The sequence below is a fragment of the Octodon degus genome, unplaced genomic scaffold (genome assembly GCF_000260255.1).
Source record: "Octodon degus isolate 3935 unplaced genomic scaffold, OctDeg1.0 scaffold00009, whole genome shotgun sequence".
Classification (NCBI taxonomy): domain Eukaryota; kingdom Metazoa; phylum Chordata; class Mammalia; order Rodentia; family Octodontidae; genus Octodon; species Octodon degus.
Window position 1 is genome coordinate 29,740,336 of NW_004524585.1, and position 7,236 is coordinate 29,747,571.

Here is a 7,236-nt window from a genome sequence, read left to right on the forward strand (position 1 = left end):
ACCAAGAACAATGCATGTATGAAAGCAAATATGACGAAGTGTTACAGCTGCTCATTTTAATGATGAATATGTGGGTTTTCTTTTGTATTCTTATTTCAACTTGCAGTTTTATAATAAAACACTTAGAAAGATGTCTGTCTAACCTACTGTTCCAAACATTTGATCATGAAATGTTTTGTCTTACAATAGCATTCATACAGAAGTGTCTGCTGCTTCACAGAGTACACCTGGAACAGGTTTGTGTGGCATAAGCTCTAAGGAGCTACTTTTCATAGTATAGAATAATGAACAAATACACAGTACCCTACACAAAGAAACCTTGGAAGATGGCGCCACCCCAGTCCTTCTGGCCTGCCTGCTACTTACAGCCTCCAGGTAAGATGTTAGGATTTTTTTTCATTTATTTTTGCTTTGTACTGGGAATTGAACTCATGACCTTGTACTTGCTAGGCAGGTACTGTGCCACTGAGTTATATCCCCAGCCCATAGGATATTATTTTGTGCAAGTATTTTAATTCAATTTTTTGGGGGGAGAGGGGTTGAGACAGGGTCTCACAGTGGAGTTCAGCCTGGTCTTGCACTCACAATGATCCACTTGCTTCATCCTCTGGAGTGCTGGGATTACAGGTGTGTGCCACTATACTCAGCCTTAACTCAATTTTTAATGAGAGATGAATTTAAAATCTGAGATTCTTAAACCCAATGAGCCTCTTTCTCTTAGAAATGAAGTAATAAGGGGGACCCCATACCTCCTTAGAGTTATTTGGATACCTTTGGAGAATACAGTAACTCAAACTGATTAAGCAATAAAGAACTTTACTATCTCGCATAATGCGAAGACCGGAGGTTGGCTGGCTCAGACTCTGCTGCTTGGCTACCTTATGAATTTGAGTTTTGTCACTCTTCCTCTTTTGCAGCATCAAGGTGTTGACCATGTCTCCTGGCTACTTCCCACCCACAGAGCAGGATGGCTAACAGGTCTTTAAGCTACATCTGCAAACCATAAAGCGGAGAAAAAGAAGAGCAATGATACCTCCTTTATAAAATTGGGAAGGCTTTCCTGCAGTCCCCAGTGACCTTACCTCTCATTTCATGGTCCAGAACCAATGAATCAAGAGGGGACTCAATTTACATAGATGTGTTCGTTGTTTTTCTGTTACCAATAACACCACCACAGACTGGGTAAAATTTCATAAAAAGAGGTTTATTTTGGCTCAGTATTTTGGAGATGAAAGATCAAGCAGCCACATCCAGAAGTGGTCTTTTTGCCAACAGTCTTGAGGCAAGTTCAGGCCATTGTGTGGCAGGAAACAGGAAGTACATGAGGGTGTGTATAACTCTGTGGTCTCTCTTTTTCCTCTTGTAAAGTCTCCAGGATTTGTTAATCATGAAGCTTGCATCCTGATGACTTTCTACAAAGGAACCACCTCCACCTATTCTAGTTGGGTTAAATTCTCAGCTTTTTAATACCTCACAATGGAGAGGAAATCTCAACACATAATGACTTGGGGACATACTCAAACCATAGCAGTTGTCTAGGCACAAAGTTACCTTCTCTGAGTGATAACTTTTTTGACACTCCTTCCACTGTACAGTAAGATTTGCTCCCTGCTTGTGAATAATATGGGCAAATTTGTGGCTGTTGGACCAAGGGGTAGAGGAAGTGATGTTGCCTGACTGCTGGGGCAAAGTGACACAGAGGCAAGGTGACACAGTGGCTTCTTGGTTCCTGCCTGTGTCTGGAACTTGAGCCACATGCTGAGAAGTTTGCTCCCCCAAAGGCTATGTGAAAGGCGTCATGAAAGTTTTTTGGGCAATAATTCTCTATGATCCCACCTTCTGACCATGCCAGCCTGGGTGCTGGACACATAAATCAAGGAGTTCCTGGTTGTTGCAGCCATCAAGCATTTCATGTAAAAGATGAGAAAGTTAGAGAAACCTCCGCTGAGGCCCCAAGATCACAGCCCAGGGATAAGCCAGCCTGCTAGAGTCTGCCTTAACTCCTGCTCCACAGAGCCCACAAACATGGTAACATCCTGGTTATTTTATGGAACACAGTTCAGGACTACTTTGTCACACAGCAGCGGACAACAGGAACATGTTGGCCCTTGATAAAGCCCGAGTTTCGCTAGTAGGACAGAAAGTAATGGATGTTCTGTGGGGCGAATGCAGGCCGTATGCTGCAGGATAGACTTGACTATAGCCACATCCCAGACTCCAAGTTGCTCTTGAAGCCCCTACCAAATGTCACGCTGGCCTTGTATCCACCTAAACCCACACAGCCTTCCCTACAAACAGAGAGAGCGTGTAAGCAGAAAACTGAAGAAGCAAACCTACTGTTGGCTAATTCAATACAAGCCCAGAATGTCATTTGAAAGAAAGTTTCATTTGTCGTAACAAAGAGACCCACACTGGGGTTCAATCCCCAGCATTCCGTGCTGGCCCCACCCTGGGGGCGTGTTGAGATGATGACTGAGACTGGGCATGGTGGCGTGCACCTGTAATCCCAGCTCTTGGGAGGCTGAAAACAGGAGGATCACTACAAGTCTGATCTGTGTAGTGAGACCTTGTAGACCCTGTACTAAATACATACAATTAAAAGAAAAAAGAGACTCACACAATGAGGAAAGGAAGACAGAAATGTTTTTCTCATACGATTTCCATCCAGTTTTTTAGCTGTCTTTGCCCCATATCATTCAAATCAGATTTCTTTCATATTGGTGCTGCTCTTTCAACCCAGCCAATTTATCTTACCCCAATTCTTAATAAGATTATGACTATGTGCCTGTCAGGTTATATCAGCATTAATAGCGACAATTTTGTTACAAAGTTATTGTGTTTTTAGATATATAATGCCCCTGATTATTTCTTAGAATATTTCTATTGATGAATTATTAATATTAATTTTATTATATTAAACAATGAGTGTTTGGGAATAAATATCCAGATATAAAGTATTTACATATATATGTTCCTTTCACTACAAAATGTTCCTTCACTTATATCCCCCTTTTTTGTTTTTTGTTGTCAGAGATTGCCATTCAAATATTTGCATGCAATCAGCAAAATAAACCAATATAGTCCAATAGTCCATAATAGTAGTGGGTTATCAGCAGAACTGACAATGTCAGAAGTTGTTGACTTGAGCCTTTTACAGCTCAGCATATTAATATGACTTTACTTTTTATACTTTGTGATTATACTTTTCTGCTGGGTAGTTAAGACCAAAATAAAGCAAGACCTATATAACAAGAAATGTAACTTTTGTATCTGTGTGTACAAAATAGTTAAGATAGATGCACAGTTACTTTCTCTTAGTTTGATGAGAAGAATGATTTGTACTAATAGTGCTTAGATAAGATATTATACCGGCATCTTGTACTCTGAATAACTACTATGAAGACAACAATATGCAATGTATTAATTATTGTAACTGTCCTACGTACCTGTTTTGAAACTGTCTCATTGTTATTTCTTTCTCATTAATTTTTTTTTTTTTGTGTGTGCTATTGGAGATTGAACTCAGGACCCTGCGCTTGCCAGGGAAGCACTTATTCTACTGAGCTATGTCCCAGGGCCATTAAAATTAATTTTAAAAAGTGGAAATTAAAAAAACAAGTATAAAGTATAGAATTTTTAATATTTGTTGAATGTTTATTAAAAAGCATCAAAATTTTCAACATTTTCTGTTTTTTGGTGTACAACATCTGAAAAGGAATAACATAAATAAATTCTTACAATGAAAATGCCAGTAGAACTCTACAACAAATGTTCACTTCAACTATCACACCTAAGGCAGCCTTCACACATGACAAAGCACATTCCTTACACGCGCATCGCTTCCACTGACAGCACGTGTGTTTTGTTTCCTGGACTTTTTAATTGGCCTGAGTTGTTCTTTCTTTTCTTTCCTTTTTGGTGGAACCAGGGATTGAACTCAGGCCCTTGTGCTTGCCAGGGAAGCGCTTATTCCACTGAGCTATCTCCCCAGGCCCTGTTTCCTGGACTTTTTGTAGGATGTACTTAACATCTTGCTGATTTTGCTGTTTTGTCAGGAGATTTTACTATATTATACAACAAATAGTTAACACGAACATAAAATAACAATAAAATAAAATATTAAATTCTTAGTATGTATTGTGCATCAGAATAAACATCAACATTTTCAAATCAACTGTGTATTTTCTTACAAACCTAAAAGATAGCATGAGAAATAAATTCCTATATCAACTACAATGAAAATACCAATAGAACTCTGCAACAAATATAGTCTTTGCTTCCATTGTCACAGGCAAGGCAGTCTTCACACATGACAACTGCATGTTCTATGCACCTGTCTTATTTACAGTGATAACACATGTGCTTAGTCTTACTTTCCTACATGGCGGGCTGTTCTTGTCACCTCTCTTGTCTTCCTGTTTTGTTAGGAACTTCCTACTACACTGTACAATATACACTAGCAGGAAAGTAAAATATCAACAAAATAAAATATCAAACATATAATGAGTCCCAAGACATCAACATTTTCAGATCAGCTGTGTACTTGCTTACAAAACCTAACAGGTAGCATCTGTGAAAATAAAAACACATGTGAATTACAATGTAAATACAAACAAGAGTCTACTGCAGAAATCTTTGTTTCAACTGTCATGCGCAAGTCAGTCTTCAGACATGAAAACTGTATGTGCCATACACAAGTATCGCTCACACTGATAGCAAATATATTTCATTGTCCTGTCCTTTTTGTAGGACACATTGACATCTGTTTACTTTTGCTGCTGTTGTAGCAGGTCTGTGTGATGCTGTGCCTGGCTGGTCACGTGGCAGTTCAACAATGCTCCACAATTTTCTTGTGGGTAGTTCCCTAGGAAGAAACATTTTGTTTTTCCTCTGCTGTAAGTGATTTTGTATGAGTTCTAGTCCCAATCCTATTAAGAAAATGTCTTTGTGGTACTTTGCACACATTATTTACTTTATAAACTATCAAACTATTCATGTCACACATCTTTAGCATTGAGTAAAACACAACAATTGCCCAAAGCTTTGGATCTTCTGCACAGCTTGCCACTGCCTGGCAAGTGGGTGAAAGCACAGACGGGTTTTTGATTTTCAAAAGGTGCACCTACAGGAAGTCCCCCAACATTCCATTATGGTAAAATACTTGTTTACATAACAGAAGAGTGGTGCAGGTATATTTTACCCCCTGTGATGCTCAGATAAACACATGCTGAGCTGTTAACAACACCATGTGGGTAAAAGTCCTGGTTTGACACCTGTACACATGTGCACACATTTTACTGTTTATCATACTGAGTAGGTAAATACAAAGATTGCTTCCTGGATCCTCCAGGCACAGCTATTAAGACATGTGGCCAGCTACTATTATGCTAAAGTACAAATTTATTGTGGAAAAGGATGGGATAAATTGTTATAACCTAAATGTTATGCCCTATGGGTTTTAAATAAACTAGTATTTGTGAAGTCCTCTGCTCAGTGCCTGTTTCCCAGAAATCATTTAATAAACTTTAACTATTATAATTACATTAAAACACAAACCTTGGCACATTAAAATTTTAATGTTTATTTAAGCAAACAATGATTCATGAATGGGGCAGCTTCAGATTAGAAATATTTCAGGGATCTACTAAAGGGGCGGAGCTAAAAGGAAAGCTTTCACAGGGTAAATGTGAAATCCGAGCAAGGAAATTACCTAAACGGTGAAAGTGTGCAATTGCCTTATTTGGTCTATCCTGGTGAAATATTAAATAGATACAATATACCTAAGGTCCAATTGGCCTACTGTAATTGGCTGAGCTTAATTAAGGTTAATTCTGAGTTAGGTTTCAGTTTACTTAATTAGGAACCTGGGGCATCGGAGCCACACTAGTCTAGTAGGTTCCCATTTCATTATTTTAACATTATTTTGGTTCCTGTTATTCATCTTATGGCTATATTGTAAGGCAGACAGTAATATCTTGCATTGGAAAAAGTAACATTTTCACCACATAAAAGAGGGAGTGTCTTAGCTATTTTCTCATTAATGAGACATAATACTAATACCTACAATGTACAGAAGGAGACTTTTTTTCTCATGTGTTTAGTTCATAGTCTGCCAGCTCCAAGGAAGAGCAGCATGGCAGTGGAAAAACTGTTTGCATCATGGAGACTAGGATGTAGAGAGCAGGGAGGAGCTGGGGAGGGAGACGGAGTGTACCAGGTTATGCCTCCAGTGACCCCCATCTTCCAAACGGTCCCCACCACCTATCAGCAAGTGAGCTATAGCACCCCCATAATCCATATGCCTTACTGTCTGCCTTACAATATAGCCATAAGATGAATAACAGGAATAAGATGAATAACGGTCCCCACCACCTATCAGCAAGTGAGCTATAGCACCCCCATAATGCCTATGAATGCATGAGGCTCTTTAGAGATAAGTCATAACAAGGGGTCATATTTGCAGTTTGATGCTATCCCCTGAATTTCATCTTCTTTTGAGAGTGCTCTCCTTTCAATATTGGTATGAAATCTCATCAAGTTACGTGATAAGCAGCTAGACATTCCAATTTACCATGTCATTGGAGACTAAAGGGCAGGTCTCAAGTCTGGGTTTTCCAATCCTCATTTTTAATGAAACCAACACTATTTCACCACTCTATTAATTGTGCATTATTATGAAATGAATCACTCCAAGACTCAAGCTCCAGAGTGGCATGATTTATTATTTCTCACAGCCCTCTGAGTTGGGCAGGCAGTTCTACTGATTTCCTCTCAGATTATTTCTGTGGGTACTTATAATTGGGGCATAAGAGGCAGCGTCCAGTTGAAGTAAAAGGGTGGCTGAACTTTGGTTTCTATGTATTTTATTTTATTTTTGGCTTCTTTGCAGCATGATAATTTCAGTGCAACATTTTTAAAAAAGCCTTCTGCTATGTATGCTTGTTCATCAACTGTTCATTAGTGCTCAGATATCTGCTGATGTCCTCTTGGTCAAAGCAGTTCACATGATCAAATTCACCTCTTTGTGCAAAAAGATCACACAAGGGTGGATATCAGGAGAAGTGATTTATTGGTGGCTACTACTGTAATAATCAATTCATTACAGTTTTTATTGTCACTTTAAGATCTGGCCATGTATAATAAACATTATTATTCCTAAATTCCTACTTATAAGCTAAATTCCAAATGGAATGCATGTCTGTGATAAACTGTATTTATCTATATCTATGATAAAGT